Source organism: Haemorhous mexicanus, chromosome 3 (genome assembly GCF_027477595.1).
Source record: "Haemorhous mexicanus isolate bHaeMex1 chromosome 3, bHaeMex1.pri, whole genome shotgun sequence".
Taxonomy (NCBI): Eukaryota; Metazoa; Chordata; class Aves; order Passeriformes; family Fringillidae; genus Haemorhous; species Haemorhous mexicanus.
Genome location: NC_082343.1, coordinates 87,512,809 through 87,539,795, shown reverse-complemented (window position 1 = coordinate 87,539,795; position 26,987 = coordinate 87,512,809). Strand labels below are relative to the sequence as shown.

The following is a 26,987-nucleotide window of genomic DNA, read 5'->3' as shown; positions in this document are numbered from 1 at the left end:
GAGCAGTCTTGGTGGGTTGTAATCATGAGCTTTGTGAGTATGGAAGAATGCTCTGAGATCTTCTCTCCTGCTCCCAGCTAGCCAACACATTTGGGCATATGGATGGATATTTATCACCCAGCATTCCTCTATTTCATGGCCATAAGGATGTCTGCTGAGTTCAGTCTAAATGTCTCTGCAAGCAAAACTTCTCAAAACAAAGAAAAACCCAAACATACTCAAGTCATGCGTCCCTAAAGTATTTTGTAAATGCTTCAATATGTCAAAGATTGGAGAATTTTATATTGTTTTCAGCACTCAGTTGCCCAAAGCAAGAGATGAAAACTCTATCAATAATTTTTAAACTGGAATTAATAGAGTGCCAAGAGATTACATGTAGAGTACAGATTAACTTTGAGAGTAGGATGAAGTACATTAGATTCTCCATTTCAAATATCTACATTTTTTGGCATAATTATTACCAAAAGTGAGTTTTTAGTATATTAAAGTATTATTTTAAAAGATTCATTATTGCTTAGAGACTCCTGGAGTCCTGAAGATAGGAGCCTTGAAAATCATATGAAAAATAAGGTTTCATTTTGGGCAAAAAAGAAAATCAATATATCTTACAGAAAGTTTAAAGCTTTTGGTGCCCTCAGAGGTATTCTTTGCTGAGAACTGTATTTCTTTCAAACAAGTTTTGAAGGTATAGGATGAAAAGGATGATTTCTCAGATGTTTTGTTGCTTGTAATTCATTCTAGGCTAAAATAAGACATTTTTTTGTGGCTTATGTGGAAGTTTTGTTATGAAAAAACCCTAAAATGTACTTACTTTTGTGTATTAAAGGAATCTGGTTTGTGGCACAAATCTTATGATGTGGTAGAAAGAGGTTAATTTACACTTCAAGATAGCAGCTATGCCTAGGAAAAAATATAGACTGAAAATTAAATAGAAATGCTGAAAGATCTGTAGCTATCAACAAAGAATACATTAAAAAAAGCCCCAGACACCTCACAGAAATTCAGTTCTAGAAGATTTGTAATACAGTAATGTAGGATAAACTATGAAGTCAGTGAAAGGGAAGTTGTTATTATGTTAAAAAAATTGGAATAAAGACTATATGGTTACTCTAGAGGTTTTAAAATAGCACCTTGTGTATATCATAGTTCCAATTTCAGACTCTGAGGCTGCTTTCATCTGTAAATAGGATAATGAAAGCAAACTCCAGTAGGAAAAAATTATAATACCATCTGTCACCAGGTCCCCAAAATGTCTTGGCTTGTATAGTGATGATGGTATTACTCTGAATCTCAAAGATTATTTTAGCTAGGGTTCTTGCTGCTATTTCATTATCATGTGTGCGTGTGTGAGTATGCCCAGCTGCTTCCTTGACAGAACACTTGCACAGCTGAAGTAAATTTGTAAGCCAGCTCAAGGGAACATCACCTCAGCACCTGTCCTTTATATATTTCTGTTTGTACACGAGTGTAGTTCCTCACTCTGCCCATCACAAGTCAACATAAACAATCAAAGACAGAAGTGTCTTTTTTATAAGGTACACTGAATCTAGTGTGAAAGCCTCTCTTGCTCCCAGTCTTCTCATTTCACTTGCAAACTGAAGTTGAATACAATTTGAAATATCTGTTTCTCTTCCTGCAAGCTGTGATGCATTATTTTTGCAAGGCAAATTAATGGTGATATGGTGATAATTTAATTATCTCTTCTATACCTTCCTAATGCAATATAGAGGAATGAAACATGTCACCTGAAGGACAGCAGATGTGACATAGAGACACATTGATCTACTTATAATTTTGTAAATTACGAAAGGACACAACATGAAATGAATGAGAATGTCACAAAGTAAGTGATATAAGTGATACTGGTTGGATAACAAACTTTGAATATGTCTGCATACAGTTCCTTATGAGAAGTAGGTTCATTTCATACCTTTTGTGGATACAATCTATTTGGACTTCAGCAGAACCTAAGACACTGTCTCCCACAGCATACTCCTGGAAAAGCTGGCAGTCCATGGCTCAGACAGGTCCACTTTTTGCTGGGTTAAGAAATGGCTGAATGGCTGGGCCCAGAGAGTGGTGCTGTACCCAGGTGGCCAGACTCTAGTAGTGTGCCCCAGGGATCTGTCTGAGCCCAGTCCTGTTTAATATCTTTATTGAGGATCTGGATGAGGAGATTGAGTTTACATTTAGCAAATTTGAAGATGACAACAAGGTGGGGGGGAGTGTTGATCTGCTGGAGGGTAGGAGGGGTCTGCAGAGGAACCTGGACAGGCTGCATGGACGAGCCCAGTCCAGTGATATGAGGTTTAACAAAAACAATTGCCAGGTTCTACATGTTGGGCACAACAATGCCCTGAAGCACTACAGGCTGGGGATTGAGTGGCTAAACAACAGGCAGGCAGAAAGGGACCTGGAGGTGCTGGTTGACAGCAGCTGAACATGAGCCAGGGTGTGCCCTGATGGCCAAGAAGGCCAATGGCATCCTGGCCTGTGTCAGCAGCAGTGTGGCCAGCAATAGCGTGACTGCGGCAGTGACTGATCCTCTGTACTCAGCATTGGTGAGGATGCACCTCAAATCCTGTGTCCAGTTCTGGGCCCTGCAATTCAAGAAGGATACGGAGGTGCTAGAGATGCTCTGAGTGCATCCAGAGAAAGGCAACAAGGTTTTTGAAGGGTCTGGAGCACAAGTCCTGTGAGGAGGAAGAAAAGGCTCTTTATGCTGAAGAAAAGGAGGCTCTGGGGAGACCTTATCCCTCTCTACATCTGCCTGACAGGAGGCTGTAGCCAGGTGGGAGTCACTCTCTTCTCCCAGACAACCAGAAATAGGACAAGAGGACACAGTCCTAAGCTGTGCCAGAGAAAGTTTAGGTTTGACATAAGAAAGGAGTTTTTTGCAGAAAGGGTGATTGGGCATTGGAATGGGCTGCCCAGGGAGGCAGTGGAGCCACTGTCCCTGAAGGTGTTTAAGAAAAATTGAATGAGGCACTCAGTGCCATGGTTTAGTTGACAAGGTGTTGTTAAGTCATAGGTGTGACTTGATGGTCTCAAAGGTCTTTTCTGACATAGTTGATTCTGTGATTCATCAATATGTACACTTATCACTTGAAAATGGGATTGAAAGTCTAAGACCTTGACTGGGAAAGACAATAAAGTCATACACAGATTTCTGCCTAGCACTGCAAGATTAGGGGAGGGGGCCAATACTTACAATAATTGCTGAGGTTTTGATCAAATTAATGAAGAAGAAATATGTTATACACAGTAGTGAGTAATGCCAGAAGAACTCGGACGTTGCTAACAAAAAAAAGCGGAGGTAAGTAAAGCCAAATAAATAAACACATCAATAAATGTACGTGGAATTTTGAACCGCAGATCTAGTTGCCAAACAATGACCATACCACTGTTCGTGTTTCTGACGGAACTGGTGACTGCAGATAAGGAAGTTCTCAGAGGCAGGGTTTAGTTTAAATTCTAGGCTTATGTTTTATTCATCCTGTCATGCCCTTCTTAATTCTTTTTTAGATCAGGTCCTTGTCATGAACATGTTGTGATCCACTCTGAGCCACTCATTTTCACTTCCTTAGCAGGGGGAAAGAGGGAGAAGAGCCTCCCATAAAGCAGTGCCTTAGATGATCAAAAAAATAGGAGGTATGTAGGACACACACTGAAACCCAGGTTTCCCATACAGGAAGCATTATTGGGAGATAGATGCAGGTGTTTTACATTGCAAACAAAAGGCCAAAGAGTTGGATTATAGTCTGGATTACCCTGAGTCATCTGGCCTGTTTGAGTCAAGAAAAAAGTCCACTGAAAATACCCATAATCTTGGAAGGACTTAAACCTACCAACAACAACTATTTTTGCACTAGAATTGACTTTGTTTCTTAGAATCCATAGTTACATTTAAAGGGAAATTAATATTGAAACTGAGTGCACTTAACAGAGGACCTACCTACAGCTTCAGACTAAAAATTGATTAAGTCCGCAGAAAAAGTTTCTAAAATTATTAATGCGTGTGATTGCAAGGAGGAGAGAGTAAAATTCTGTTAGAGAGAACCTCCATTCATGCACAACTTAGAAGATTGCCTGGCTTAGTATATTTGGCTTTACTGCTTGTTTCAACAAATTAATGAAAGTGCTGACTTCATTACTGTGGTTCTTTTAATTTGGCCACCTTCGTTGTGCTGAAATTCTGATGCAAACTGCTTAGGAAAGATTACCATCTTGTTAAAGCTGGCCATGCAGACACATGGATCAGACTGCAAACAAAGTAATCACTGAGGCTGTGCTTTGGTAAGCCTGTCTACTGCTGTTGAGTCAGGAAGCAAGTCTAGCAGTAAATTCAGAGATTCCCTTCTTGCTTCTTGGGCCTTCCATGACTGAAGAACATTTTATTAGACAGTCTTTGAATAAGAAGTCAGGAAGTGATCTAACAAAATGTTTAAGTATAGTTTTTGTTTCTGATGCCTGATTGTTGGTCCTTAGAAGTGATACTCACCCATGAAAAGGAAAATATGTGCTGAAGGGTTTTAATCAGGACTCTCTACCCATGATGAGTTTTAACTTGACACTTCTCTCTAGAGAAGAGGATCCAGGAGCCAGGATATGGTACCCTGGAGAGGAGACACCCTGAATTCTCCTTTTCACTGCTTCTGTTGGACTCATTAGTGTAATTGCTTTGAGACTTTGTAATAAATGGTGTTTTAGTGGAATTGTTAATGTATTACAGAAGTGTCTTGATCAACTCAGTAGGAGAGTTGATGCATTATAATCTGCCAGTGTGGAAGGAAAAGCTTTAAATATATTTGCAAATATGTTTTAATTATGTGTCATATCTTCCATCTTTTTCTTTTCTGGTTAGCTTGCGCCTGTTTGTGTTGCCAATCCAATTGTGTAAATCTCATTACATGGACTAAATTACTCCAACACTCTGAAGATCAAGCTATTGATAGGTCTGAAGAGAAAAATTCTGGCAGTGAAGAGCAAAATGTCTCCTTCTTTTCCATAGCAGAAACACAAAGCACCTGCATTACCCAAGATCTTTTTCCTTCATGCTGGTAATTCTTCCCTGTAAGAGTAGCAAGTGTTTTCTCAGTACATATCAGAGCAGGCTTTTGCAGGTGCCTTCCAGACCATTTCTCCATTACAGCGTGTTCCAGCCTCTCCACGGAAGCAGCACCTTCAGTGACAAATGGGCTGGGAGCTGACGCTGAGTTCTTACATTAGTCTGGCTCCTGCACAACTGAAAATAAAATGGTCCAAGTTTACAGTTTGCCAGGCCCTTTTACACATTAAAATGTACTGCTCATCTATCAGTTTCATCATACAACTGTGGACTCCTTGGGGTATACCAAAACAAAATTCCTGCTGGAGTGATACTAAGATATTTTCAGCTCCCATGGCAATATACTCAGATCAGAAACCATATAAGAAGATTTTATTGTCTTTTCATTTTGTTCTTTTAGCTTTTACTTAAACATATGTTTGTTTCCCCTGCTTCTTTTATATTATTTGCCTGCTGTTTCTCACAGAGTTATGACAAAGAGCAGGAGAAGGCATTTCTCCCAGGAGCAGAGGACAACCAGCTGTCTGGAGGGCAGTCGGGGAAATGGAAAAGGAGCCCTTGAGATGACAGCAAGGGCCTCTTAATGCAGAAAGATATTTTGGGCATTAAGTGCCCTGTTAGGGTGTTTGAACAGTACACAGCATTTATATCCAGTCTTGGCCTTCACTTTTGCATGTATAGATTGGATTAGGAAACTTGTCTCAAAGTGGAATCCCCTAGAAGTTTGAAAAGACTCAGGCTTGGGTTTTGGAAAAGACTAAATGAAAGATTTAAATCCATCTTGGATTTCCTGAATGCCTTTAGTACTCAGGGAAGTACTTGGATGCAGCAATATTTTTTCAGTGCAAATAAAATATATAATAATTATAATTGTGGAAGCTCCAGTCTCAGGTACATTTGGGTAGAGACTTCTCAGTATAAATAAAGAGCCCTCTTCCGTTTCAATATTGAAGCTGGAACAAGAGTATTTATTATGTTATCGTTTCTACTACACATCGTGTTAATAAATTTTTGAAAGCGATGGGAACATGAGAATGTCCTCCAGGAAGGAATTTTTTGCATCATGGCTAAATGATGTGAGAAGATTTTAGAGATGCCAGGAGGCCCTTCTTTTTTGTACATATGAATGCTCAGTGGTAGACGTATACTCTGCCAAACTAAATGACCTTTAAGTAAACTAAGAAAACAACATTAGCAAGGGAACTAAAGTCTTGCAGACACCTGAAATCTATGAAGATACACACAGAAAAGTCTTTATTTTATTTTTTTAAAAGCACATTTTTTGGCTGAGAAATGTCCACAAGGATCTCTGTGTGTAAAACATCTGTATAAGCTGAGCAGAAATGACTATGAATTCTTTATTTATGAAAATGGGGTTTTTTTGATGAACACTTAAATGTGAGAAGGTTTTGGAGAAGTTCCTTTCTGCTTGAAAAAGACACCACAAGGTGGAACCTTCTGAAGAAAGTACCTAGCATCTATATTAAAAAAATAAATTGCCATCTAATAAAGGTGCCTGTTATGGAGCATGTAGTGGATATGAATTAAAAGTGCAACAGGATCTAAGCAATAAGATGGGGTGGCATAATGTAATCTTTGGCATTTATAAATATGCAATCCATGAGTGAAAACATCTATATATTTTCATTTGTGACAAGCACTCTAGGAAAAAGCATATATATAAAAATGATTAATGGAAGCAGGGACAAACAAAAAAATAGAAAAAAGCAAGAGCCACAACCTTGAAGAAAAATGTGGAAGAAAATATCCAGTATAATTTCAGGTTCTTATCAGTCACACTGCCCCCTTCACAAACTTCTAAATTATGTCAACCTTTAAAAATTGATTGCTTCACTTTCTAGGTAAGTCACTGATGTGCGAGTTCCCTGAACACAATACCTTTATAATAGCCATTAATTTTCATGGAAAAGAATACTCTATGTGCTCTGGAATGCACTGCATTCATTTTCCTCTAAAACCTCTTATTTTTTTCCTAGTGATTGCCATCTGTTTCTAATTTCTGACATTCTGTATCTGTGACAAAGACTATTTGAGCTTCTGTACACAATATGAGCTAAGATAGTTAATATATGTTTTTACAGAGTTAGACCATTTTTCTAAAAGCAATAAATAAAATTTAAATTTTAAAGTAGATTATAGTGTACTTCTGCTGATGCCAGGTGAAACAAAAGAGGAAGTGGAGATCATTTACAGGTCTTGCTGGGAGCAGCCTGTATGTTCTGCTTGCATGTATGCCAAGATTACAAAAAGTCCTCACAATGTCAACCTTTGTTGTAAGAACAAAAGCAGAAAAAATGACTATATCAATACACTTTTCAAACACGGGCAATTTTTAAAAAGTGAATAGCATGCATGACTAAAGGGGCCAAGTTATATTTTGCTCCTGCAAGAAAAGATTGCACACTTATTGAGAAATCTCCAAGATTTTGCACTTTGGTCTTTGAATCCACTTACACACTTTTGGAATCTCTAACATAAACCAGATTTTTAAAAAATCACACTGTAGCAGTTTTGGAGTAGAGGCTTCTTTCTTCCCTGGCTTTGATTTAAACTATTACCAAAATTACAAATTTCTGGGTTATTTATAAGGATGAAATAGCTTGACCAGCAGGTGGGTTCTATACCAGGGTTCCTTGTCCTACTTAAAGGTTTTGTTTTAATGCCAAATGCCAAAAAAAATAATGTGCCCTTACAACCCCCATGCCATCAACGTAAAAGTAATGACATCTCTACTGACTGACATATTGAGTCAAGCTTTGAGGAAAACAACCCCCTTCCCAAAGAGCTGTTTGCATGTCTGCAGATTCTATAAGAGATTCTAACAGCTAAAGAAAACATTTCAAGCATATGAACACTGTTGTTTTGGAGGAGGACAGGAAAGGATTTCCGTCGAAGAAAGGTGGCCAACACTTCCAAAAAATCCTGCCTGTTCATCTGTTGAATGAACCAAGAGCTTGTGTCACTTTGGGATGTCAGGTGTTCAAAATACACTGAAATAAATAGAGCAATCCAGTGATGAATTTCCAGGTTGGCTTGGTAGACCCTATTTAATACAGCTATCTCGCAACATCTACAATCTGTTCTTCACACACACACATGAAAAGAAAAGGAAAAAAGAAAGGACAGAACAATGTCATACCTTCAGCTGAAAACATTGACTTGTTCTTACAGGTATGTTCCTGTCACACAGGCCTAGAATGCCACAGCTGCCCTATTTTGATGTGCTGATGGACCTGAATGCATCTCTGTCTCCCATAAAGAAAAGAATTCCAAGGGCCTTCTGCAGGATCCTCTCTGGCAGTTCTTCCCAGTGCTCAGGAGCACTAAAATATTGCTCTTTGGATGAGGGCAACAATGAGCAGAATGGATAATATGCACAGATTAGGAGATAATCGGTGCTTGCCAGCACACATATTTCACTTATTTGCCCCAGCTTGACAATGAGAGTATTTTCTTAACCTGATGCCAAGATATCAGCTTATCTTGGGTTTCCTTTGAATTGGTATCTGTATAATACATCTTTGGAGAAATACAATTGTAGATAAAGGAGTTGTTTGTTTTTTCCTTTTAATTACTGACTATGAATACATCAAGAGTTTAAATAATGTGGAAAGGGAAGGGATATCTAAGTTAAAGAACAATGTTGGCACAAGAACTATTATGCATAATCCAGCCAGGAATTTGGTCTGGAAACCGTAATAATTCAAATAATCAAAGCAATCCTGTTCTGTAATTACTTTCCTGGGGCTGTAGCATGGACTAGAAACCGAACCAATTTTTAGATACATTTATGAGCAGCATTAGATGAAGTGGTTTAGGTAGCAGGGGACTTGAACCAATGACGTAAGAAGTACTTTCCAGTGCTGGATCATATGATCGTAAATTAAACTACTGTTGCTCTACCTCTGTCCTTCAAGTAGCAGCATGGAGCAAGGAATTTTTATGTCTCTATGGTCACTTTTTTGTTATTCAATATGTTGTGAGATTGAGTTATCCTGGATAATGGTAGTGGAACATGCTGGCCAGACCAGATTAAGGCTGAATCTGGCAGAAACTTCTGTGTTGAATCTCCTGTATCCGTATTCCAAGCAAATAAATTCTGACAGACCAGAACTGAGCCCTGGAGCTCCTGGCTGCTGGTGTTGGGCTCCTGAATATTCCAGGTTGCACGGAAACTTGATGTGGGCAAAACATTTGATGGTGTGAAACCACTACCCCGCTTGATGCACTATAATGTTTGAAAGCACTCCAGAGCTTGGTGCGGAGACCTAGGCAGCTCTGCAGGGCTGACCTTCTTAGCTTTGGCTTAATGCCCGCCATGCCAGATCCTGGTAACTCAACAAACAACAGCCCTGTTGTGCCTGTCTTTCCCTCTTCCAGCTCTAAGTTTCAGGAGCTGTTTTTGGCCTGAAGCAGAGCTGGAACTAACCTGCTGTGTGCAACTATTTGGCTGTAAGGAACCCTCTCAAAACACAATCTGCTGCAAAAATGGAACACAGACCCCAGTGCTGTCCTTCAGGTGCTGGAAGACCCCTGGGTCCTTTGCAGATTGCCCTGGTGTCCAGTGAATCTTGCAGGGAATAGATAATTTCATGGTAATTGTGATTCCCACAATTGTGATATATTGATGAGGCAGGATACATATATTATGCACCATACTGCACACAGTATTTTAAAGCTGATTTTAAAGACATTCAGGGAACATCCTAAATTTGGTTCTGACCAGTGACAGAGTCTTTCTTTCTCTGCTCCAAGTTATTTTATTTTGATCTTTTGCATTTAGTAACACAGGATGGATGGGTACAAATATGGCAGAAGTACAATCACCATGCATAAACATCCAATATTTTTATTCATTCTCTCTCCTGAGGAAATGAAAATGAGAGCTTTTAAAGCTTTTTTCACCCTGATTTTTTGTTAGTGATCAATAAATCAGTATTTTCTCTATTGATTTTTGAGCAAGGGAAGAAATACTTTGTCTGATATATTATAAACCTTTCAGCCAAAGGAAGACCTGGCACAGAAAATTTTACATTTGTGGTTTACATTTGTAAAATTATAAATCTTTGCTTATTAGAATGTGGAATGTTCCAGAAAATCTGTCGGTCCTCCCATAGCCATTTTTCCCTAGCTTCTTCCTCAGTTTATTCCCAGTTATTATTGCTCAAAACTTCAAGAGAATGTCCTGTCAGGAAACCATTTTAGTGTTTTTAAAGGTCTTCTCTATAAAACAGTAAGAAAACCTAATTTTTAAAGTATTTCCCTGGAAAGAACATTTCCTTTCTACAGTCAGTTCTTCCTCATGGACAAAGGTGCCTGGAATCCTTGAGAGCCCTGGCCCTAGGACCATGAGAGAGATACTGGAAACTCAGGAATTCCCAGCCCCTCCATATGGCAGAATTACTTATGAAACATGAATCTTGGAAATTCAGAGTTCCTGAACATGATTTGACAAAATAAATACTTTTACTGGCAGAAATCCTAGCTGGCCCTACTTTTACTGGCAATTCAAGGCACTGGTCTGGACTGTCCAGGACAGCAGGTGACTGGAGATTATCCCTCCTGTCAAGACACACAAAGCTGGTTATTCATGAGATTCAAACTGAAGAGTAAGGCTGTATTTCTCTGCCTGGGAAAGCAGGAGCTTAAAGGTATTTGACTAGAAATATTAGGCAAAAGTGGTAGATGGACTCACTCCTTCCTGGGGCTGGTCATCCTTTTCTGAAGAAGTAAATGCTAATTTCAGCCAATAGCCACTTGGTCCTAGGTCACAGACCTAATTTCTCTCTGAGTCTCAAGGAATTCAGCCTCAGACCTCCTAGGTCCCAGAGGAGTACCTCTAGGCTACACTCAGGAGTGCAGGGCAAGGGCAACCTCCAGGGACTGATATGAAAGGAAAAACAGTCAGGTGAGAAAGGATTGGGGTTGTCTTGCTCAATGAATGGCTATAACTCTCTGGTGCGACTGTGCAGCGTGAGTCTCCTGCCACTCCATAATTTGATGCAGTTGCTTTCAGCTGGAGCAGGTCAAAATCTTTGAGTGTGTCTCCAAGGCTAATGCCTGATACAAACCAATGGTTGGTGCATTATCACAGAGGTAAATTTTAGAAAATCACAAAATCAATTAGGTTGAAGAAGACTTATGAGATCATCAAGTCCAACCTGTAACACCACCATGTTCATTTGACCATGGCACTAAGTGTCACATCCAGTCTTTCCCTAAATACCTCCAGGGGCAGTGACTCCACCACCGCCCTGGGCACTCCATTTCACTGTCTAATATCCCTATCATCCATCTAATCACTCTAATCACCCAATGCCAAATCTTCCTAATGTCTAACCTAAACCTCCCTTGTCACAACTTCAGGCCATGTTAACACCTGCCTGGGAGAAGGTATTCCTTCCAGGTAGTTGTAGAGTGATAAGGTCACCCCTGGAGCTCCTTTTCTCCAGCATAAAAACCCCCAACTCCTTCATAAGACTTGTGTTCCAGACCTTCCCCCAGCTCCACTGCCCTTCTCTGGACTCGCTCCAGCACCTCAATGTCCTTCCTGAACTGAGGGGTCCAGAACTCGACGCAGGATTTGAGGTGCAGCCTCACCACTGCTGAGTAGGGGGGGACAATCACTGCCCTGGCCCTGCTGGCCACACTATTGCTGATACTGGACAGGATGCCATTGGTCTTCTTGGCCACCTGGGCACATCTGGCTCGTGTTCAGCTGCTGTCAACCAGCACCCCCACGTCCCTTTCTGCCAGGCAGTTTTCCAGCCACTCTGCCTCCAGCTTCTAATGCTGCAGGAAGTTGCTGTGACAAAAATGCAGTTCTTGTGACAAAAAACCTTTAGCCAAATCAAGTCCCTAAATCAGACTTCAGTGTTGCAATAGGAAAAGAGTTGCAAAAGATACCTCAAGTTTTTCATCTGGCTAGGGTTCTCTCTTCGGTAAACAATAGGTTAGTAAAGCTAAAATTCTCTGAGCAAACCTGTCAGGTTTTTATATATTTCCAAAAAGAGGAACTTTAACATGTGTGTCTAAGTGGCTTCATCTTTGGTAGCTCATGAAAAATGATAGGTAGATGGTTAGCAGCTGATGCCAGAATCAACAGTCTTTCTTTTCCTAGAAGCTGAAGATTTAAAGGCTTTCCCATCAGAAGGATTTATGCAAGGATTTATGGATCCTGAAAAAGTTGGCTTAACCTGTATTATTCTTCTGTCTTTTGGACATTTTGATTTTAAATAACTGAGTTTTTTTATATATAAAAATAGTGAGCACTTCTCCATGAAATCCACGAGACCATAATGTAAGCCTTCTTGTTATCTTTTCCTTTATTTAACATTTTGCATGCTTGGTATAATACTTATCACTGGAAAAGTTGCTAAATGACACAAATTGCATACAGTAGTAATAATACTTTGATCAGTAATGAAACCCAGTTGTATTAAATCCTGTTTGTTATCTAGAAATGCTTAGTAACAAGACATTATTATTCAAACTAGTTTCCTTTCTCTGGCAGCTGTTTCTGTTTTCCCTCACCTGAACAACAATGACCAGCCCTTGGTCCATTTTGGTATGAATTACATCTGAATTACATCTTAATCTATTTATTTGTAAAATGGTTACTTTCTTATCTCTTCTGAAATATTTGAAAAAGAAATAAAAATCTTACAAATGATGGCAACAAGAAATTTAGTCCATGAGGGGAGTGGTTTCTATGCAAAGATTAACTGTGGTTGGAAGTTTATCACAATTAATACCAGTAATAGAAAGAGATGAATTGGAGATAGACTAGGAAAACGCAGTCATTTTCATGAATAATTATCCAATTGGGATGTTGTCAAATCAGATGATCCTGTTGTAACTCACCCAATTAAAAAACTGACTGAAATAATTTCCAAGCTACTGTTTCTGAGAGTACACTAGGGAATAGTGAAGTTCAAGAGGCTGAATTTTAGCAAATATAGAGCCTATGTTCAGAAATGGGAAAAAGAAAGTGTCAGGGGTTTGAAGAGGAATAATCTTAACTTCAGTTCCTGGAAAAGTGCTGGAGCAATAATCAGCTAAACTATTTGTAAGCACCTGGAAGATAACAGGGAGGTAATTAACAGCCAACATGGATTTGTTGAGAGTAAACCTCTCCCAGCTTTGTTTCTTCTTGTGATGCAGTAGTAGGGTTTGTGGATAAAAGAGAGTCAATGGATGCCAGATACCTCTTGACTTTAGTCACAATTTTGACAGTTTCTCACATAACATTCTCATAAGCAATGTTAAGAAATTTGGTCTTAGCAAACTACAGTAACATCAGTGCAAGACCAAAGAATAATGTGTGATAGAGAGTAAAATTATTATTTTTGTGGATAACACCAAGTTTGGATGACCCTCAATCACACTAAAAGGAGTAGCACACAATGCTTACAAAATGGAAACATAGTCAAAAAGCTAGGATGTAAGTGAAGAAACATACTCAGGCATACAGAATAGTCTGTGTAAATAATCTGATCAACAGATTGGGTGACAATTCTTCGTGAAAGGCTCAGAAGGTTATAATACATCACAAAATCTGCATGAAAAAATTTCATATAGCTGGGGAAAGAGGAAAATATCATTCTGAGATGTATAAACACAAGTTTCATCTGGAAGGTATGTCTACTCAATATGATAAGACCACAGCAGGAGCCAATGCTATGATTTCAAGGTCTTTATTAAAGGGATGTATAGAGTCTTTGGAAAAAGTACAAAGTGGAAGAATGATCAGAGGTCTAGAAAGTATGATCTATGGAAAAAAATATGCCGAAGGAATTTGGAATGTTTAGACTGGAGAAGGAGTGGCTGGAGGGGGTGATAACATTCTTTAAATATGTAAAAAGTAATAAATAGAACAAACTGTTCTGTCTTTAGTAGCCTGAAATTGTAGGCACTGCAGCTCAGTCCCAAGTGTCAAAACACTATCCATGAGCAGAGTGAGGACTGGAACAGGCTGTCTGAGGACATTGTGGACTCTCTGACACTGGAAACTTAGAAGACCAGCATCAGACAATCACCTGCCAAGAAGACTTTGGATATAGTCAGTCTTCTTGTGGAGAAAGATGTGTGAGGTTTCTTTCACTCTCTTTTCCGTGGGCTATGATAAATATAAGCTAACAACCAAACACTGTATCTTTGCCCTTTAAATTCAGTATGTGGAAAATTTTTCTGAAACGAGAATTTCATAGTATCTTATTACTAAAGAGACCACATTTCAGGCAAGGGAAATGGAGCAGCTGAAAACAACCAAAATATCTTCAGTGCCTGCTGTGTTAAACTGAGAAATGAAACAAAATGTTCTCAACCTATAGAGTATAGCACATAGTTTGGTTATTTGGATGTGGCTTTCAACAACCACATACTTAGGGGAAGTTTCTTATAAGCCCCAGGGGATTTACTAGCCATCAGTGATAACTGGACTTTCTTATTGAAAGAGATGGAATCTAAGTAGCTAAGCAAAGCCACAAGCTGTCATTTTGGTGAGGAGACCTCTAAATTAGGAGTGATGGGGGAAGGAAAATATGATCAACAATGAAGTGAGGAAGTGGTGGATTGTTAGGCAAGCAAAAGTTATGGTGCAATATGAAGTAATCCAGCAGGTTTCTGAAGTGCATTGATCATGTGGATAATCAATATGAGATATGGAGACAATTCAAGCGTGCAAGAAAAGAGCCAGACAAACCCAAATCCACCTGAAATCATAAATTTAGAGCTTTTAAGAAAGTGCATTGTCCATTAGACACAATCATTCAGCTCTGAAGAGACATATCTAATCTCAAGGATTATGTCAATTTATCTGTAAGAAATGGGGAAAAAAAAATCTCAAAATCTATGAAGTATCACTTCAGAACAGGATGATACTGAGTTTTAACTTCATGAGTATGAGTACAATGCTTTGGATGTCTCCATAGAAATTAGTTATTCTGAAAACAACTTTCCTTTAATATATGCATACAATCCTCTCTCCACAACTCAGCTAGTCCATGGCATTCATATTCAGTAGGAAATGCAGTTTATTTTCTTATGACCCATGACATTTTTCCTCTTTCTCTGCATCCCAATCCAGAACACATTACCCATTTTAGAGATTTCCTGGTATGAAATCCCCTTTCAGCAACAAGTAGTAAGTTGGGTTTTGTTATAAATATTCTTTAAAAAGGTTCATGAAAACAAAATCTTGTATTCTGTTTAGAAAAAGTATGGCAGAAGCCCAGCTTGCAACTACAACAAAGCAGTACAACAGAAGATGAAATTTAGAACCTAAAGGCAGAATAACTGAGGCAAGAGTACTATACTATTTAACTGGGGAGTATTACTGACAACTGAAACAAGTTTTAGTGGTGGGAAAAATTTGCTACCATAAATACCTCTAAGACTGAATGACTTTTTAGGACAGGTTGCAGATACAATGAAGCAATTTGTAGGTGCATAAATTAGGAAATTAATATGCTGAAGAGTTTGTATTTTATGCACATCTTCTTTTGGGCTCAATCTCAAAAATTAAACCGTTTTCCTGTTAAAAGGCATGCAACATTGTTCCAACAAGACTACCCCAAATGCAGTGTGAATACAAGGTCCTCCAGTATATGTGTGGTACCAAGAATACTATCTTTTCACTACCAGAAAAATTGTTGGAATAAGGTCCAGGAACCATAACAGAGCACAGTAAATCAAACACCTTTTATTTTTCTTTTGTGCATTAGAAGCACAGAGTAACTAAAATCTTACATTATAATGTATTTGGACCTGGAGCAGAGAGCAGCTGGATTCACTATGAGCTGAGCTGTCTGATAGCCTTCAGGAATAGATTTCCTAAAGGAGGAATATAACATTTTTCTGTCTTCCTTTGACAATTAATATGTTTGTGAACTAGAATGTCATGCAAGATCTGTAATTTATTTCTCATGGTGACCTGTACATCAGCAGCATTAGATTTTATTATGTCATCAGTAAATATTGTGTTCAGTTTGCTAAATATGATTCACTGAATCATCAGTGACAGCTCAGGATTTGCAAGCTGTGTTTCTTATGAGATCAGAAAGCATTTTCTGTGCCTCCACAGGAGCCCTCTTTTAAACTCATGGGTGGTTATAAACAGTTTTAGTGTAAGTCTTCCCAGTCATTTGCAAAGCAGATTTTCTGAAGATTTTAAAGTTTGAAATCTTTTGAGAGCATATGAATGTTAATTTAAAAGTTTTTGTTTCTTTTCTTGATTTTGAAGTCATTCCTACACCAGTGAAGTCAACAGAGCCCTTTTCACTGATCTTTCTCATGTGACATCCACAAATGATTTTAAAAGCCTGTTTGGAGCTGAATTATGCGGAATAGATATTTTTTGAACAGTTCTCCATGGTGTTACAACATGTCATTTGTCTTAGTCACCTTCAATATTCTGAAATGACTCTTTAGATGACAGTTACTGAAGACATGTGTGAGTGGAATATGGAAAAGCATGTAAATTTTCCAGGAATCTCTCTGTCTTTGGTAGTATTGTTTTTGAAGTACTGTTATTTGTGTTAATCCCTACATTGTCATTTACTCAGATGAAGACATTCTTCAGTTAATTTGTACTGTGTTAGTCATAGAGTATGTAACTTGCAGTCTTGCCAGAACAATATTTTCCTATTTTATTTTCTTGCCATAGTTTGAGAACTGTTCGATATGTTCCTCCTGTTGTTCAGAGCCATAAACCAAGTCTGTCATTTCTCTGTGGAACACTTCTGCTTCATCTGAGATACCACCAGAAATGAAGGTTTTATTCATAATATCCAACCTTCCTTAGCTCAGTTGGTTAAAGCATGGTGCTAATAACACTGAGGTCCAGGGTTAGAGCCCTTTACAGGCCATTCACTAAAGAGCTGGACTTAATGATGCATGTGGGTCCCTTCCAACTCAGAACATTCTGTGATTCTATGAAGAGATCAGATTTACTCATTAATGATGTGTAAATATCTAAATGTCAAAATTTTGAAATATATTGTTTCAAAAAGAATAAGGGTCAGATTCTTCTGCAAATAGAGAACAAACTGAGGCACGTGAGCAGAACATTCTCCCTAGTGGGTGGAAAACATTTATTAACTGTATGAGTCCCTCATTGATAAACACAAGGACTGGCTTGCTCTGTTCCTTAGGAGGACTATGAAGGGATATAAGGCAAAGATAGACCACAAATTCTGTACAAACAAAGGTATCTTTTGGCAAGGGCTAAAAAAGTCTCACAAGAATGTTTTTGGTGTACATTTAAATAGGAGAACAGTCAACAAATGGAGAGGACCCTGCAGATATGGTCACTGAAGAAAATATGAAAGTACTTGATAAGGAAACTTCCTGAGATACAATACACAAGCACCATATGTGGCAGATACCAGGAAGACTTGTTGTATAGTCAGGATTGTTAAGAATTAGGCCACTTAACCTTGGTATGAAAATTGAAACTTAAATCTTGACCTGTATTATTAAAAATCTTGTCCTTATGCACAAAGATCTACATCAATATTGCTTGTCTTCTTGTAGTCTCTCCTGTGTTCAGTATTAAAACCAGATCCTTATCTGCTGAAACCGCTCTAAAATGAATCACCACCCCTCATTAAATTACAAATGAGAATCTAGGCAGTGACATTAAAGAAAATAAATTTTTCACACACACATTACGAGAGTACATAAGGTCCCTTTCTTTCTTTTTATTTTTTTAAAAAACATAAATATTATTAAAACATCTTTTACAGCTTTCCCTCTTAGTTAACTAGCAATATTTGTCATTATGTGCCATTAAAATTATGGTTTGACTGGTGACCTTACCAGAGACTGGCATCATCTTTAATTTGATTGCACAACCATACTTGTCCTCACCAGTACTATTATGCAGATGCACTGGGGACATTTGCTGTATTCATGTGCTGAACCAATCTGCTTCTTTCCCAGGGAAGAGTAGGGAGTTGCTCTGCTCTGGAAGTTCTGGGCAAATGCTGGAGATGTAGAATTTTCTATATTTAATGCATTCACATTAAAATGGGGAAGTATTACCAGTCTTACCAGAACAATAGCACTTTCTTGGACATTTAGCCTGATCTGAAGGATCATTTGATTGAGAGATTTTTTTTTTGTACAGCAAAAGAAAATCTGAGGAGTAGCAACAGAGAAAGAATACAGGCTACATCTGCCACAGAGGCAGAAGGGAATATCCAAGGGAATAGAAACCTGTAAAATGATTTCAGGCGGTTTGATTTTTATATCCAAACTCTAGAAAAATTTCATTTCAGCCTATAAACACAACATGCCATTGTTTAAGCTGTATTGGATTCCTTTGGGCTATCATAGCCACATATATTTACAAGTAGTAGAGCCAGGAGGTTTCTTTCTACCTTTACCTCCTATTGGGACATCACTTTGAAAACAAGTTGCCAGTGAGGCTGAGACAAAGTCTGTGATGATGGTTTTCTTACTCCTGTCTTTGAACATGAGCTACAGCTGGCTAGATGCACACACGTGGTACAAGTGGGAAAAGAACCAAACCAGTTTCACCAGTCTGAAGTAATTATATAGTTATCTAGGGAATAAGCAGGTAAACTCCAGCCAGTGATAACTGTGATTGACCATAATTCATTAACCACTGCACAGACTAATGCATGCACAATCACTGTGGCTGCTTTTCTTTATCTCCTAGAAATAGAAATCCAGACAGCCACAGAATCAGTGAAATGCTGAGGAATGTGTCCATTTGCAATCACTCCTGATTGCCTAAGACTAGAAAGATAACCTTGTACATAGCCTATGAGGATCAGAACAAAAAGGTAAGCAAAGGAAATGCTTGGCAATTCTTTAAAACTAACAATATTTTGGGAAATAGCATGTCTGGATAAGTAAGTTATTTTCATGGAGGAATCCACATATAACAATTTTGCTGCTGACCTGCTGGTTAGTTTTCAGGAGGTCCTTTCAGTTCTCTGTGATATCTTTGCACCATCTGTACATGGGGATTAAAATGTCTCTCCAGAGTGTTTTAAGATTGATGAGAGCTGTAAAGATGACTTTCACAGTGCTGACCTACAAAAGATACACTTCAGGCAAAGAAAGATGCCTCAAGCCTCCAGTGATTCCATGCTGATCAAGGGTTTATTCCAGGCAAAACTTGTTCCATGGGTTCATAAAAAAAACCAAAAAAAAGCAGTCTAACAGACAGCTGAATGTATGGACCATGTGCAAAATAAGCACCCTTTTTGACCTTATGGTCTCATTGCTTGAGATTCTTGAAAAAAAAAGTTATGCTATTATAAAATCATATCACAGCAATTTTTCTCAACAAGACCAAAAGCTAGGGCTAAGATGACTAGGATGACTAAACTGACTAAGATTGTAGCACCATTTAATTTTAAATTATGACATGAACATCATCATCAAAAGACAGAGGCACATATCTTAGCAGGAGAATAGGTTTTAATATCTGATACATACCAGGAGTTTTTAAAAACTACTAGGCAGAAACTTGGTGGGTATCAACTTGAAAACACAATATTTTACAAAGAATACTTGATACTGTTTAAAAACATCCCTTGAGCAGAAAGAAACTTTATTTAGGAGTCACAGAGAAACTATTTGTTAATACCACAGAAACAGCCCAAAAAATATAGTACTTAAATGTGGTACTGAGGGCCAGCCAGGCACAGATTTATTCTAAGCACTAAAAGAAATACTCATCCATTAATGTCAGCCAGTGCACTCACAGACTGGATGACTGGACAGAGGAGCAGCTGCAGAGTTTTCCTGTTTATGCACAGCTGCATCCAACCTTTCTGGATAACTGCTCTAATTTATAAAGTGTAGCTCTTTTCTACTAATTTAATGCTAGCTTGTGTTATTTCAGTCAGTTTGCTTTTTCAGTTCTACCAATGTACTAGTGCAGAAGTGACACAATGTACTTAAAATGTCAGTAGTAACTAGGTAACTCAGCAGGTTTTGCTTTAGAGTAATAAAATCAGGAAGCATTTAGGATGTTCCCAGTTAAGTGAATACAGGATATTATTCTAAAGTGGTCATTTATCATAAGAGAAGACTAAAGTCAATGCCCTAGCATGCCCCATCCTCTTCAAGGTTATTATGAGGCATTTCACATACCCTTGATTCATCATTAATTCCAAACAAAATGAATTTTTATAACATTTAGGTCTTGTCAATTACTGTTCATGCATGAAACCCCGACCTATTTATCTGTAATTTCAATAGGAATGAGGTTTTATCCCATATTCTTCATATGTTGCAACTAAATCTGAGGTATATCAGAGAGCTGTCACTTTAAACAAAAAAAAAGGGACTTGTCTACTCTTCTGCATTAATGTGTCTCTAATTTTTGATTTTCCCATGATAAGTAGAATATTTCTGCCCATATTTGCTGAAGTGCACATAAAACTGATTAATAGCAAGAGTGGTTATTTTTAAAAATCTAGCTCTAATTGGAAGATACCACTTCATATTCTTTGGCTGAGATTTTTGCACCAAATAGAAAAGTTTCTGTAATGGAGAAAGACTGTAAAATGTGTGCTTTGTAGATCTGTCACCAAAAATTATTTTACTAATTATACCATGATCAGACAGTAATACTACATTTGGGCATAACATTCACAAGTGTTCTTTTTCTTGATCTCTCATATAGGAATCTCAGGCCTTTAGAAAGCCATGAAAAACTTGAGAGCATTAGAACTAGATGAGGAAAACTCAAACTGAAGGCATTTTCCAGGTATTCCAGGCCATTTCCAGGACCCTGCTGTGAGCAATAAAGATCTTGCCAGAAAGAGGTGATAGATCTAAATGCTCTAATGCATGTAACATACAGAGGCATCAATTTGAGTGTCAGAAGTTTTTAAATTGTGTTAGGTGGCACTGAAAAAACAATCTTGTTGAGCACAGCAGACCACCAACTCAGCCTGGCTGATTTGTTATAGAGCTGATGTTTCACTGCTTGTTTACACACAGCAGAACCACAGTTTGAGACTGGACAACTGGACAACACCTTTGGAGACATCTAGTTCAATCTGGGGTCAGCTACAGCATTTGGCAGAGAGTTATATCCAAGTGGTTTTTAAATAACTCCAATGATGGAGATGTCACAAACTCTCTGGGAAACCTGTTCCTGTGCTCAGTCAGCTTCACATTAAAAAGAAAAAGCATTTTCTACAGTTAAATGGAATTTCCTTTATTTCAATTAGCTCCCAGTCCCTCTTGTCCTGTCATTGGAAATCCCTGAGAAGATCCTGACTGCATCTTTTTTTACTACTCTTCAACATCACATTCAGAAGACCCACCTGAGCTTTCTCTTCTCTAGGCAGAACAGTCACAGCTCTCTCCTCCTGTCCTTGTATGACACATTACTGCACAGCACTGCCCTGTACTCCATAGCATAACTGTGCCCTGAAGGATATTTTTTTTAATTTCATCTTACAAGATTCTTAATTTAGCAGCCATATATGCCCTGATTGCTAGGATACATGTACAAAAATATTATAAATCCATTTTCTTAAAATATCAGGAAAGTATTATGTGAAGAGGAAATACAAGTTCAGGGCTCTTCTATCTAACAGACCAATATCAGAAGCTGCACTGGAAGTTAGTGATTTCCTGAGAAATGCATGCCTGAAGCTGAGGAAGTTTCATCCTGTGCACATCTGTAGACTCCTTAGCCCATATGTAAGCAAGGCTATTTTTTTTCTTAACTGATGCCCTGAAAACTCCTTTTCTCTCCATCTTCTTCTTTCATTCTCTTTATTATGGGCTCTTTCTTCAAGCCATGTCTGGCTGTGTCTTCTGGATAGAGTTCAGAATCTGGGAAATGAACCAGCTATGCTGGTTGGTTAAATCTTTATTGTTCTCTCTTTTGGTTTCAAGTCCATGTTACAGAGGCCTCAAAATGCATTATAAACATATGTACTGTATGGGAATGAATGAGGCTGGGCAGGCAGTTATCCAACAATGACTGTGCCTAAATGCAATTCTGACCCTAACCACTTCACTGCAATGCTGTAACAGAGCTGTATCCTGTTGGCAAAAGGCCATGACTCAAAAAAAAAAAGAGTGCTGTTTCAACTCTTTGGGGATTCACAGTTCCTACCAGCTTTTAGTCGCTAGATGTCAGGGCTTTCTCTGGCAGTACCCATCTTAACAAATATTGTATTTCTGTAGTTCAGTATGCTGCTGGCATTTCTTATCTGCTCTGGTTGCCAAATGAATGTATGGGCTATGTTGATAAACACTACCAATGTAAAGCTAAAGTAATGATTTTTGATTATGTGAAAAAAATTGAGAGTCTTCACACACAAAAAAACCCCATAGTCTTCAAGCACAGTGCTTAATGACCTGACTAAAGATAATAATTGAAAATATTGATCTCTTTGCAGCAGTGTGCTTCAGGAATTGTAGTGGGTCCAGTACTTATCTGGAGAGCACAGTGTGCCCTCTGAGCCAAACATCCAGAATCTGACATGTTACAAGGCCTGCACTCTGTAACACTGAACTCCCTCAAAATTTAGAAAGACAACAGGTGCCTTGTGGGGAGTGTACTCTGATCAGATGAGTAAAGCTAGAAAGAAAGAGAACAAGGACCGTTCTCCAGCCACAAGAGCAATAGCCCAACCTGTCTCCTGTGCCCAAATCATAGTCTTTCCCCTCTCCTGAACCATGGACTCCACAATCTAAATACCCTTGGAATGGACCCTGGCAGGGGAGATACTCCTGGCTGGCATGGGTCTGAGAGAGGGATGGCAACAATGACCAGGTATTGTGCATGGTGTTATGTTGTAGGGCCAGCCATGTTCTGGATGTGAGCCTGTGCCTTTATTTTACCCAGTTAGCTACGTAGAGGGGTCATGACTTGCTGGGTGTAACAGCCTGGCCAGGACAGTTTGGGTGGCTGATGTCAGGGATGTGTCATGGTGGCCCTGCCAATTTCAGGCTGTCCTTCAGAGACAGATGTGCCCACGGAGTGTTAACTCACCTGGTAAATGCAGGAGGAACTAGACATGCCTCTTAAGTTGTGAATCATGGAACTGGGTGTCCTGGTCTCTGCACTGACAGTCTGTGTTTTTGCTTCCATCCTGGCTCAAGTGTTCACAGACTGTTCCATGGTACCTCAGGCACTGCACCGTCCCTCAGTAATCCTGTTTTGTGCTGTGTCTGTTTCACTGAGCAAGGTTGAGTTGTTCTTTGAAAAATATGTATTTCATCTGTTAAGGTCAGTGAGCTCTCTATCTGTATGTCAGCAGCCTTTAATCCTATTTTGGAATACTGATCCTTCTGTCCCTAGATTGCTGCTAGCACTTTATTACAGTTTGCTGTTAGAAATGTGTTTTAATCAGAGTCACAACCTACATATATATACTTACCATTATAGATGTAATTGCTCAAATTACTAATAAAATTTATAGCAGTAGTATAGTTTGAGTTTCATATCCACCCAGGCTTACAATCCCTTTTGCAAAACACATTATTAAGATCCAGTTACTCTAGCATGATTTGTACATTTGTTGAGAAGAGAGCAAAACCCCAAATTAATTTCATGCAGGCTGCTAAGCAAGTGACAAAATCCTCCATGAAGCAAATTCCTTGACTGAGGTGTAGAAGCTTCTGAAGGCTGGTGCCAGTCCCAGGAGTCATTTACAGTCTAAATATTTGAAGTTCAATATTCTTGTATATTTTTTCACATACACCCACATATACACATATTCCTATCTATATGGATATAAGCTGTATACGTGTTCAACATTATATATGCTCTTCTTCAATTATTAGTTCTTGCATTAAATAATTTAAAAACTTACTCTTTTCCTGACATAATAAGATATAAATACAATAGTCAAAGAAGAGATGAATAATAATGTAGAAAGGAGTATTGTGGGCTTTAAAAACACAATCAAAAAACTTCCTAATAGGCAGATATGTTTTTAAAAACCTCAGAAATTTGGGAATGGAAAGGCAGCCATCAGGCCTTATGGGACTGTCATCACTATGCATGGGTTTCCCTTCCCTCTCTAGCACATGTGGTCCTAATTGCTGTGTTGGCGAGACCATGGAGCTGGATTCTTCGTGAACTGGCTGTAACATTGGCAGACATTTACTCATCCACTGCTAGCAGTTTTTAATGGAAAATCTGTATCCATTCATGCTAGAAAAATGCTTATGTTAAAACAGAAGAAAACTAAACAGAGAAAACCAGATATCAGTAGCTTTTCTAGCTGCCAATAGTGGATATTCTACTACTTCATTAGCATTTACTGTATTAAATTTGAGGACAAACCAGTGAATGCAATCAAACATTAAAAAATATTTTGCAGAATTGCACATTTTTAACCATATTTCTGGACCTGCCTATGCCACGAATTTAAAATTATACAGCATGTGATAATAAATTGACAACTTGTTTATACCTGACTCAAACTTATAAGCAAGGCTCACTGAAAGTTGCAAAATTGCAGCTGCCATATAGGCTGATTAAGGCACATCTCCTTGGAGAGAAAAAAGCACTTCACTCATGTTGTTGTACATAACATACAGCTGTTCGACCAGGGGAATAATAATTCTCAGTTAGAGGCCCCACTTTCCTCCAACTTTTCAGGAGTTTCTCTTCACTTACTGGAAGTCCTCCTAAGCTTCACAGCTCCAAACACTCCCTTGGTATTAAACAATTCTTATATTGACTCTGCTTAGAAGGGTATTTATTCAACCATAAGAAAATGGGAATTTTGAAGTATTCTTCCAGGTCTGTCACTCACTGTGGTGTGAGAAATCACATTCAAATCTTAGATACATTAAGTTGGAGCAGAAGCTCAAGTCTTGTAACAGGAGCAGAGGTTGAGTCTAGAGCTGAAAATAACAGAAAAAGAAAGAGCTATTGCACTGGCGCAGAAAATTCTGTGTGTTTGACAGGAATATGAGCAGCATATGTTAAAAAGGGCAGATTGGGCTGGAGAGGATTTACAGCTGAAGCCCCTCAAGAATCAGTCTCCAGGAAAATTTATTATTTCAATATTTTTTCACATTTTCAATACTGAACTTGGCACAGCTAGTAAAAATCTTTTAACAAAATTTGTTGATGAAACAAGCATCATCAACTACAGATAGATAGATAGGTAGAGAGGAAGACAGATATATAGATAGGTAGGTAGATGGATAGATTGATTTTCCGTACTGGGAAAAGCTGAGGGATCCTGGAGTCCGTGCAGCAAAGTATAACCAGGAAAAGATGGGGAAATATGCTCTGTGATGAAGAAAATTCAGACTGGAAGGTGTCCAAAGAAGGTGAATGAATCTGGTAAGGTCAAAGGTCTGGAGTACAAGTTTTATAAGAAGCAGCAGAGAGAACTGGTGTTGTTTAACCTTGAAAAAAGGAAGGTCAGGTGAGACCTTATTGCTCTTCTACAAATATCTGAAAGGAGGTTGTAGCCAGGTGATAGTTGGTCTCTTCTCCTGCATAAAAAGCCACAGTATGAGAGGAAATGGCCTCAAGCTGCCCCAGGTGAGGCTCAGATTAGATATTAGGAAAAATGTCTTCACTGAAAGGGTGGTCAGGCTTTGGAACAGGCTGCCCAAGGAAGTGGTGGAATCCCCATCTCTGGAAGTCTTCAAAAGGTGTGTGAAACTGGTGCTTGGGGATATGGTCTAATGGTGAACATGGTGGTGCTGGGGTGGTAGCTGGACTTATTGATCTTGGAGGTCTTTCCCAAGCTAAATGATTCTAGGATTATTTGTGTGGAGGATGGCTACCAGATTTTGCAACCGAGATAAAGTTTATTTACAAAGGGATAGTAGAAAAGATTTGTTGTCTAACCTAGAAAAACCAGAATTTAGAATGGCTATGATTGTTAGCTCTAGGTAACCAGGTACACAAATTCCTGTGAAGAAAGAAACCATGTAAGTCAAAGGGCATCATTGCCAATGAGTGTAAAATGGCAAATTAATATTTTTCAATTAATGGATAAAAAAAGCTGTTTGGCAGTCAAAGTAGTGTGGTTCTGAAGCTTTTCCCAGTCAGATGGTCTCTTGGATAAAATAGCTGTAAAATGCAGCTTGATTGATCTGTAAAACAGATCAGAAGACAGAACTTCCAGCTATGTCAAGGTTCAATTCAATGTTCTAAATTCTGCAGCTTTGGGAGTAGAGTGTGAACTTGGAACATGACTGCCCATTTCTTTTCAACACCCTTTGCCACCAGTACTCAATCACAATGTATTTGTTCCCACCACCTCTAAATGTCAAGCTGTTATCTTATCCAAGGATGGTCTGTAGTTGGTGTTCCCATATCTTGTTCTAACATGTACTCTGGCCTCTTTGCAAGATTAGACCATGCAGTTAAACTGGAAAAAATGTGCATACATAGTAGGTTTAGACATTCAATTCCTTTAAACAATCTGGTCCAAAGCAACTTGTCCAAGATAACACGGGAAGCCTGTCTCAGAGTAGGAAGTCAAGTCTAATCCTAATGGCCATTTTTCTGTGAGAAGTCGCTGGGGACTTGGAAGAATTAAGCTCAAATCCCTTTGCAAGGTCACTCTTACAACTTAAATGAGAAATGTTGCTTTAGGTCTAAAAATTATTTTAACAATATAGTAATAAACAGATTTGTTTCCCACTTAAACAAACTGCTCTTTCCCAACAAAATACAATTTATTGAAAGTCTTCCAAACAGATTTTACTCCAGCATCCTAACCACTGGGGTGTAGGCTGTTTTGTATTTTAAATTAAATATTTGAAAGGATGTTACTTTTATTCTATTTTAAAATGAAACCAAATGTTCAAACTTTAACATTTTTCTTAAAACAGTGTTCTAATTTTCCATCCAGGAACATTCCAGCTGCCATTTGATTCACTAGGCCATGTTTCTTATGAGTAGATGAAA

The 26,987-nt window shown here is 38.5% G+C and overlaps 1 pseudogene; it reads right to left on the bottom strand.

Annotated features, from left to right (window-relative positions):
- Nucleotides 1-23,189, bottom strand: part of LOC132325727 (uncharacterized) — a 56,009-nt pseudogene extending 32,820 nt beyond the window's left edge.
- Between the last annotated feature and the right edge of the window lie 3,798 nt (nt 23,190-26,987).